Genomic DNA, 10,044 nt, shown 5'->3' with positions numbered 1-10,044 from the left:
AACTGGTTTAGAACCAATTATGTAGAAACCGGTTTGAAACTGATTGAAACCGTAGGTTCAGAACCGGTTTGTAATTTTCTCCACCAAAACCGGCTCCAAACCGAAACTGGCCAAAACCGGTTAAAACCCGAACTGACACCGATCAAAACCTGAACGGAAACCGATCGTAACCTTGTCAAGAAACTGGTTTCAACCTATGCAGTCAATCTCGGTGGTATCTTGGTTATCGGTCCTCATGTGAAATATCGGTCAGAATATCGGTACCGATAATATCGGCGATATTGACCGATATTTCACCGGTATATCACCGATATTCCCGATATCAGTGTTTTAAGTCTTAATTTTCAACTTGTTAGTGTTTAATGTTGGTGTTTTGAGTCTTAATCGGTTCAAATTTGCTACATTTGTTAGTGTTTTGCAAGTTGCCAAAGGATAATTTGTTAATAGTATGAGAGTATACTGAATTGTTAGCGTTAAAGTGCTATATATATGTATATAAATTCTGCATGATATTAAAGTTACCGATATCTCACCACGATAACCGATATCTCAAATATCGGTCCTCGACCGATATCCGATATTTTTCCGCATTAACTGCTTAGGTTTCAACCGATTGTAAACCGGTTTTGACTATTGCTTACTAAACCGAACCAGTTTCAACCCAAACCGCTTTGTACACCTCTTGTTTAACCCCTTGAATATCATCTGTTTAAATATAATTAAACTGGCAAAAACATATATTTAGATGCTCTTCTTATGTTAATCAATGTTATAAAATATTCAATACTGTAAAACATACAGTTTGGGTTATGCTTGAATCTTCATCATATTTAGATATTTGTTCTTATTTTAATAGATCTTATAAAAATATTCCATACTGTAATACATACAGTTTTGGGTTATGCTTGAATCTCCATCTTTGTGAAAATAATCGTGTCTCGCTGCAAGTTTTACAACAATTTTATCAATCTTCGTCTTGTTTGCGAAAATGCGCGTTTTTCTTACGGATAGTTTAACAACAAAAACGAGCGTTTATTTAATTTTTTGCTAGTTAAATAATCAAACAAGACTATAAATAACAAGATTTTGGTATCCAAAACCAAACATTTAATAAAAAGTAACCAAACATTAAAACATTCGTAGACAAAACTTTAGTTAAAAAATGTGTCTAAAACTCTAAACTGGACAGGGTGGGATCTCAAGAGTTAGACCGCCTCGAATCGTTCCCCAACCGATTAACCGCCAATGCCTCTCAACTCTCCTGCTCAGCGCAATCTTTTCGCCTTTCGCCGTGCACACGGGTGATGTCAGCTGCAGTTTCGCTACACCATTCCTTTTTGCTTCATCTTTCTTAACTTTCACTTCCATAACACGAGCCCCTGCGGACATTGATCCTATGTTCACCATCACTATTTCCGCCTTTAACAAGTCTGATATCTTCGCTTGTTGTTCCGTTCCTTCAGTCTTCACGCCCAACAACCGTCTCAAAAGACAAAATTTCACCTACATTTTTTATAAATAACTAACGCGTTAATTAACATTACAAAAACAATATTAAGTTATTAATAACTAAAAAAAAAAATTGTACCTCTAGTTCAACAAAGACATCAGGAAGTGACCCAACCTCCCCAAGAACTTGACCAACCAACCGGTCAGCTCGGGTCAACGTAGGGTCCATTGTCGTTCCAACACCGATAAGACCTCCGGGTACAGCAAACTGAAGCTTATTCTGCTCTGCGAATAGTGACACGATTCTTGAGTAAATCGGGCTGCATTTAACGTTTCCATTCTTATCTTTAACAATAATCCCCGGTCGCACCTCGATATTCTGGTTTACCTTCAACACACCCTACATAAGTACATAACAATTAACAAGCCATGTTAGTTGCATAATTGTTATAAATATATTTTAAATATTATTTAAAAAAATTAATATTAAAACATATTATGTAGAACAAACAAACCTTATGGATACTTCCACCAGCAACACCACCATGAATCTTATCAACTTCAGACCCGGGTTTATTAACATCAAACGAACGGATTATTATCATATTCGGAGGTGAAACGAAGTTCCTTATTGGAATGGGAATCCATTTTATTATGTACTCGCACACCACGTCAATATTATAGCCAAGCTGAGCAGAGACCGGGATCACTGGAGCACCGTCAGCAACTGTGCCTTGCATGAGTTTTTGAACCGCCTCGTATTGGTTAAGGGCTACATTTTCTTGAACTAGATCAACCTTATTTTGAAGGATAATAATATGTTTTAGTCTCATAAGATCAACAGCAGCCAAGTGTTCCTAAAGTTTGAGGTTGGGGACATGGTTCATTTGCGGCTATGAGAAGTAAAGCTCCGTACATTATAGCCGCTCCGTTAAGCATAGTCGCCATCAGAATATCGTGTCCCTGCGAATAGAGTAATAAAAATATTAGGGGTGTGAAACGGGTCTGAAGAAACACCAGTCGAACCCCGGCAGATTACGAGTAACCTGAGGGTTAGATAGACGTTTCCCACGAGGGGTTAATTCCGGCAAGATGGTTCTTCCGATAACCTGCAAAACAGACACCGTGAGCTCGTCACTAAGAAAGGGGGGGGTTCCTCCTTGTGACCACCCTCCGGCGTGAGAATCAGTCTATATTACTCTTTGAATATAAAAGTATATTATTAATACTAGAGCAGTTATCAGGTAAATTATACAAGATATTAGATGATGAAATGATAATACCATTTGATGTCTTTTATAGCCGAATGTGGGTTTCCAATGAGGTTTAGCCGGCCTAGTACTCTGCCAACTGTGGCCTACACACGTGCTCTGCTGGTAATTGGTGGATAGGCAGCGGCTGATAGTGACCAGGCGTGCTGTTCACTTTTCCTTTTCCACCAACTACAGGCTAGGCACGTGGTATGGCAGGAGTTGGTGAGTAGGCGGCGGCTATTGGTCACAGTGCTGTGGCGTGTTGTCTGCCATGCTGCTGTCAGTGAGCTGTCGTATCCTTGGTCAGATCTTTTGTCCATACCTCGTCAGGTATCACACAAAAGATCCTCCATTATTATACGGACTGGCTCATTTAGGCGGGAGTTTTCCCCCTCCCGCCTTTATGCGGGAATGTTCCCGGCTTTGCTCATTCCTTCTTCAGGTGACTACTGAATTATTATGAGTTTGAGCCTTATGCGTGTAGCCATGCTGCGCGGGTGGCCAGTCCCTAATGGCGGGTATCCGTACCTGCGGGAACAGGCGGATACTTGGAAACCATAGGGAGGCATTTCCTGCGAGACCAGCTTGCGTACCGCATGTGAGGTCGTCACAACTCTGAGCGTGGTGGGTCCTGCGGGTTTGGTAGGTCGCGGCGCAGACGTCCCTATGGTGAAGTCTGCGGGTTCAACTGCGCAGACGTCCGTTTAAGGAGTCTTGCGTGTTCAACTGCGCAGACGTCTCCTTTTAAGGGAGTCTTGCGGGTCCTAACCACCTCTGCTGGGACCTACCTCTTCAAGTCCCCCCAGTCCAATGTTCTTCTCATGAATGTTTAATAAAGTGAGGTGAAATTTTGGACTTAAGCAAGGGTTTTTGAAAAGGGTTTAGTTTTATGGGTTTTCCGCGGGAAGTCTTACCCACGGGTTTCCCAATGTCACGCAGAATTTCCCAATGTTCTGCTTGATCTATGGGATGATGCGGATATGTCTGTAACCTCCCCGCAAGTCAGGAGCTTTTAGAACCTTTTGTGTAGATTCTCCATGTGGTCTTGGTGGTTTTGAACATAGTGATCAATCATGTTATAACCACCAATTCCATCCTGAAGTTTCAAACAATCTAGTTCTTGACGTTCCCGCTATGCGGGGATGTTAATCCCGTTTCTGCAAGCATAGCCCAGAAGATCCTTCTTGGTTTCAATTCCCATGGAGTGCTCGGTATGCGAAGGGTTTTGCCTTGACGCTGTACCCGCACTTCGTCTTATTAGTTACTTTACTCCCAAGGTATCCCTGGCGTTAAATCCCTGCAGGGCTAGGTGCGTGAAGGGTTTTGCTTTAACACTGTACACGCACCTGACTTATGGTTGCCGAGGTGTTCCTGGCGTTTAATCCCCTGCGGGCGCTAGGTATGTGAAGGGTTTTGCCTTAACACTGTACCCGCGCCCGACTTACAATTGGGTGCCGAGGTATGACTTTTTACGGGTGTTAGGTATGTGGAGGGTTTTGCCTTAACACTACCTGTGCCCGTTTTGTAGTTGGGTGGAATGCCAAGATTTTCTCGGCTTCACTTCCCTGTGGGTGCTAGGTATGTGAAGGGTTTTGCCTTAACACTGTACCCGCACCCGGCCTTATAGTCGGGTTTTTTCCGGTTTCCGTTCCCTGCGGGTGCTAGGTATGTGAAGGGTTTTGCCTTAACACTGTACCCGCACCCGGCTTCATAATTGGGTTTTTCCGGTTTCCGTTCCCTGCGGGTGCTAGGTATGTGAAGGGTTTTGCCTTAACACTGTACCCGCACCCGACTTCATAGTTGGGTTTTTCCGGTTTCCGTGCCCTGCGGGTGCTAGGTATGTGAAGGGTTTTGCCTTAACACTGTACCCGCACCCGACTTCATAGTTGGGTTTTTCCGGTTTCCGTGCCCTGCGGGTGCTAGGTATGTGAAGGGTTTTGCCTTAACACTGTACCCGCAGCCGTCTTATGGTCAACTGGATAGCCAGGGTAAGGGGTTTTTCCCGCTTACTTTTCGAATCTTTGGGATTTGCGCATGCATATTTAAATTTATTCTAGCGCTTTTCCTCATATTCTAGATAGGTTAACCGTTCATCGCGTGGTTGTCAATATATCTAGGTACCTTTCATGATTTATGCGGTTAAAACCTGCATTTTCATTCAGTAGGGTGACCGACATATAACTATGACTGACCTGCGTGAAGGTTTTCTATTCTTTGGGTTAATGCGGGTTTTGCCGCTTTCCCCATGCAGCGAGTCTGCGTGAAGGTTTACCAATTGTTGGGTTTATGCGGGTTTGACCGCTTTCCCCATGCAACGACTTTTGCACTTAATGCGGTGAATACCGACATTAGTGTTCGAATCGACCGTTCAACGCGTGGTTGTTAATAGGTTAGTGTTCAGCTTCCTCTACCAGGATTCATGCGGATATACCGGCACTTTCACATAGTGGGATGGCTGAACCTTTCCCCTTTAACTAACCTGCGTGAAGGTCTTGTCATTTTCTGGGTTTATGCGGGTTTTGCCGCCTTCCCCACGCAACGATTCTTCACTTGATGCGGTGAATACCGGCATTAGTGTTCGAATCGACCGTTCAACGCGTGGTTGTTAATAGGTTAGTGTTCAGCTTCCTCTACCAGGATTCATGCGGATATACCGGCACTTTCACATAGTGGGATGGCTGAACCTTTCCCCTTTAACTAACCTGCGTGAAGGTCCTGTCGTTTTTTGGGTTTATGCGGGTTTTGCCGCCTTCCCCACGCAACGACTCTTTACTTGATGCGATGACTACCGGCATTAGTGTTCGAATCGACCGTTCAACGCGTGGTTGTTAATAGGTTAGTGTTCAGCTTCCTCTACCAGGATTCATGCGGATATACCGGCACTTTCACATAGTGGGATGGCTGAACCTTTCCCCTTTAACTGACCTGCGTGAAGGTTTGATGCTTTTGGGTTTGTGCGGGTTTTGCCGCCTTCCCTGCGCAACGATTCTTCACTTGATGCGGCGGATACCGGCATCTCCATGTGCAAAGTTCGTAAAATAAAAATGTATAATCATCAGCTTCAATTTGAAGGAGAATCGTTTCCATTAGAAGTGTCTCTAGGCCTTTTCTTTACAAATTTGGAATTGATCTACATAAACTGTATAATTGAGCTCCCATTAGACGTGGCTTGGATGGGAGCACCATCGAGCCGACATGTATCTTGTTCGGGATCTCGTTGTTTACGCAGTATGTAGTCTCCGTTGAAGCTGCGATTTTATTCGTGCGTTTACCCAGCTGGGGTTCACGCATCAGCCTGCTCGACGCTCACTTCGCCACAAGGTGCGCGAGTGTCCCATCCTTGACAAATGCTTCGACCAATTCCTTTACATCTAAGCATTCTTCAGTGTTGTGACCTTTGGTTTTGTGAAAATCACAATACTTTCTCCGGTCAGCATTGTGGCGATGTCGGATGTATGGAGCCTTCGGCCACGGGAGCTCCTCCGTGGCGAATATCTCGGACACACTCTTTGTGAGTGGCGTCCACCTGGAGTTCTTCTCCGGTTTCACGTTATCTCTTCCGCCCAACCGATGTTGGAAGCCGGACGGGGTGTCAAAGTTTACCCTTGACTGCCAAATGCCCAGCTTCCGTTTTTTGTTCAATCGGGCGGTAAGGACGTTGTTTTCCCTCGTCTTCTGGGTGTAGAGGTTCGTGCTCTGCGGAAGATCTCTGCCCAGTTGCCTCTCAGTTTCCGCAAAGCGTTTAGCTGCGGTCATGATGGCATCCCATGTGGATGGCATGCCATCTTTGCCCGTTAGGGTGCGGATAAGTTCCGGATCGTTTGCGCCCTGGATGAAAGCGGCGCGAACGAGATCTTCGCTAACGTTGCCCAGGCTTAGCTTCTTCTAGTTGAAGCGAGTGATGAAGTCAGGCAAAGATTCTTCCTCCTCTCGGACACACTTGAGGATTGTCCACTGCTCCTCAGTGTATTTTCTTTGCTGACTAAAGTGTTGGCTGAACTTCTGTTGGAAGTCTGCCCAATCGTAGATGTGGTGGACCGGCAGACGGTCGAACCACGCTCTAGCTGCCCCGACCAGCGTCATTTGGAACATATAACACCACGTGGGTTCCGTCCAGTTACTGACGGTCGCCCCCGCGATGAATCTGTTCAAGTGATCGTCAGGGTCAGAAATACCATCGTACGTGCCTATGTTGGACATTTGTTTGGCACTTCTTGGGGCGATTGCTTCCGCAATGTCCCTTGCGAATTTGGACGTTCCCGCCCTTGCCGCAGTTGGTGTGAATGTTTTGGAGAAGTCCCGTGGGCTGTTGCCCACGTTTATTGGACTGAATGCTTCTCCAAAACGCCTTCTCGGTTGGGAATCCGTTTCTTTACGCTTCCCTTTCGCCCTATGGCGAGGGTTCGCGTCTTCCTCGGATTCCTCCGAATCATCGTCGTATTCGAATTCTTCCACTTGTTGGAGTGAACGTAAACGTTCATCCAACTCAGCTTGGAACTCTCTTTGACGTGCTTCGGCCCACGCTTTAACCTCATCGAGTGTTTGGCATGGGAGCTTCGTCTGTTGATTTTCTAACTGGGTATCGGTGAATCCCAGTGTCTGATTATTTACTTCACTTGCCCCGGCTTGGGTAGCTGGGGTAGTGTTCGTAAAGTTTGTGTACTCGGTATTCCCCCTTATAGCTGGGGTCGTAATTACCGGAGTCTCTTGGTTACTCGGTTTTGGGACCGGAGTATCCTTAACCATCTTTCCAGAAATTTTGAAAAAACTGGAGAAAAATAAAGTTCTAGCTTTATGCACGGATGGCGCCAATGAAGAAACACCAGTCGAACCCCGACTGATTACGAGTAACCTGAGGGTTAGATAGACGTTTCCCACGAGGGGTTAATTCCGGCAAGATGGTTCTTCCGATAACCTGCAAAACAGACACCGTGAGCTCGTCACTAAGAAAGGGGGGGGGGTTCCTCCTTGTGACCACCCTCCGGCGTGAGAATCAGTCTATATTACTCTTTGAATATAAAAGTATATTATTAATACTAGAGCAGTTATCAGGTAAATTATACAAGATATTAGATGATGAAATGATAATACCATTTGATGTCTTTTATAGCCGAAGGTGGGTTTCCAAGGAGGTTTAGCCGGCCTAGTACTCTGCCAACTGTGGCCTACACACGTGCTCTGCTGGTAATTGGTGGATAGGCAGCGGCTGATAGTGACCAGGCGTGCTGTTCACTTTTCCTTTTCCACCAACTACAGGCTAGGCACGTGGTATGGCAGGAGTTGGTGAGTAGGCGGCGGCTATTGGTCACAGTGCTGTGGCGTGTTGTCTGCCATGCTGCTGTCAGTGAGCTGTCGTATCCTTGGTCAGATCTTTTGTCCATACCTCGTCAGGTATCACACAAAAGATCCTCCATTATTATACGGACTGGCTCATTTAGGCGGGAGTTTTCCCCCTCCCGCCTTTATGCGGGAATGTTCCCGGCTTTGCTCATTCCTTCTTCAGGTGACTACTGAATTATTATGAGTTTGAGCCTTATGCGTGTAGCCATGCTGCGCGGGTGGCCAGTCCCTAATGGCGGGTATCCGTACCTGCGGGAACAGGCGGATACTTGGAAACCATAGGGAGGCATTTCCTGCGAGACCAGCTTGCGTACCGCATGTGAGGTCGTCACAACTCTGAGCGTGGTGGGTCCTGCGGGTTTGGTAGGTCGCGGCGCAGACGTCCCTATGGTGAAGTCTGCGGGTTCAACTGCGCAGACGTCCGTTTAAGGAGTCTTGCGTTTTCAACTGCGCAGACGTCTCCTTTTAAGGGAGTCTTGCGGGTCCTAACCACCTCTGCTGGGACCTACCTCTTCAGGGTCCAACCTGACACAGACTCGAAAATTTGATATGAACCCGAACATGACAAAATCAGATAAAAGACACCTGAACATGACCCATTTGACATGAAAGTTTTTTTTTCTTGTTTTCACATATCAATACTTAAAATTTATATTTTACAACAAAAAAAAAGTACAAATTTATATCTTGGCAACCATTCAACCAATTTAATTTATTACAAAAACACATTTTAGAAACATATAATAAGAAATAATTAAACTAACCCACAAACCCAACGGATTTACCTGAACCCAACCCGTTTAGCTAAACGGGTTCACGAGTTCAACCCAGACCTGACCCGAACCCGTTTATACCAATTCCAAATCTACGTATTTCAAGGGTCATAATGTAAATATTAAACAAGAAAAGATAGATGGTTAATGGTTTATACTAATGGTTTATACTTTATAATACTTACCGGACAGTCGACAAAGGATACATGTCTCATTAACTTCATCTTGCTGTTTTCAAATCCGGGCACGTCACAAGGAGGATTATCTTCTTTTCCGCTTCCATAGGCCCTGCAAAAATTTAAAGAAAATATTATATAGTAAATTAAAGTATTGATCATATATGTACATTTATATAATGATATGTATGCTTACTTGTAACACATGGGTGGAGGGCACCTTTCATCTTCACATTTGTATATCTTTGCATTGGCATACCCGAGTTTAATAGTAATGTTACGCTCTAACTCGTTTTTGAACCGAACAGTCTAGATATAATATATAATAACAACGTCAGGTTATTTAAAGTGACAATTTTAACCAAACCGTTAAAACAAAAGATGCATGATAAAGACAAGAAGACTTACATGTACACCAGATAATGCTTTTACAACTGTTGACTTGCCATGAGCCACGTGACCAATAGAACCTGTTAAGTTAAACACATATAAAACCTTAGTTAGTTCCGGTTAACATAAGAAGTTAGGTTTAAAGGAGAAAATAAATGGAATATAAAATTTTTATTTACCAATATTAATCGTAGCCTGGCGAGATATGACCTCAGGAGCAAGCGGATGTAGCGTTGCTACATCCAACTTGCTCAAATCCTGCTCCATTAGTTTGTTTCGAGCCATATTCACTCTTCTTGACGTATTCGAAATCAGATTGTTGGCAACCAAGTTTTGGAGAAACACTGGTGGTCGATAATATATGTTGAAAAAATTAATCAAATACTTTGCTTTGATTAATTGAGAAATTTTAATTGATTGTGTTGAAACAAAAAATAAACAAGCTTATATAGTTATTGATTTAAATTAGGAAGCGTGATTGACAAAATATTATTACTTGGCAACCAAGTTTTGGAGAAAGACGGTTTATTATTTCTTATTTTTTTTCATACATAATACAAATTATATTAAATTCAATTCCTTTACATCTTAGTATCCGATAGATTTAATATTTGAATATTTTATAGGTATTTAATTCTAAAACATGATCAAATACATTTACTT

General features: G+C 43.7%; 1 pseudogene; it reads right to left on the bottom strand.

The window, feature by feature from the left end:
• Positions 1 to 1,091: 1,091 nt before the first annotated feature.
• Positions 1,092 to 9,744, bottom strand: LOC143582378 (eukaryotic translation initiation factor 2 subunit gamma-like; annotated as a pseudogene).
• Positions 9,745 to 10,044: the final 300 nt, after the last annotated feature.

The sequence above is a fragment of the Bidens hawaiensis genome, unplaced genomic scaffold (assembly GCF_021521415.1).
Source record: "Bidens hawaiensis isolate Kalapana, Puna unplaced genomic scaffold, B.hawaiensis_p1.1 tig00031541_1, whole genome shotgun sequence".
Taxonomy (NCBI): domain Eukaryota; kingdom Viridiplantae; phylum Streptophyta; class Magnoliopsida; order Asterales; family Asteraceae; genus Bidens; species Bidens hawaiensis.
This window is presented reverse-complemented; position numbering and strand designations above follow the sequence as displayed.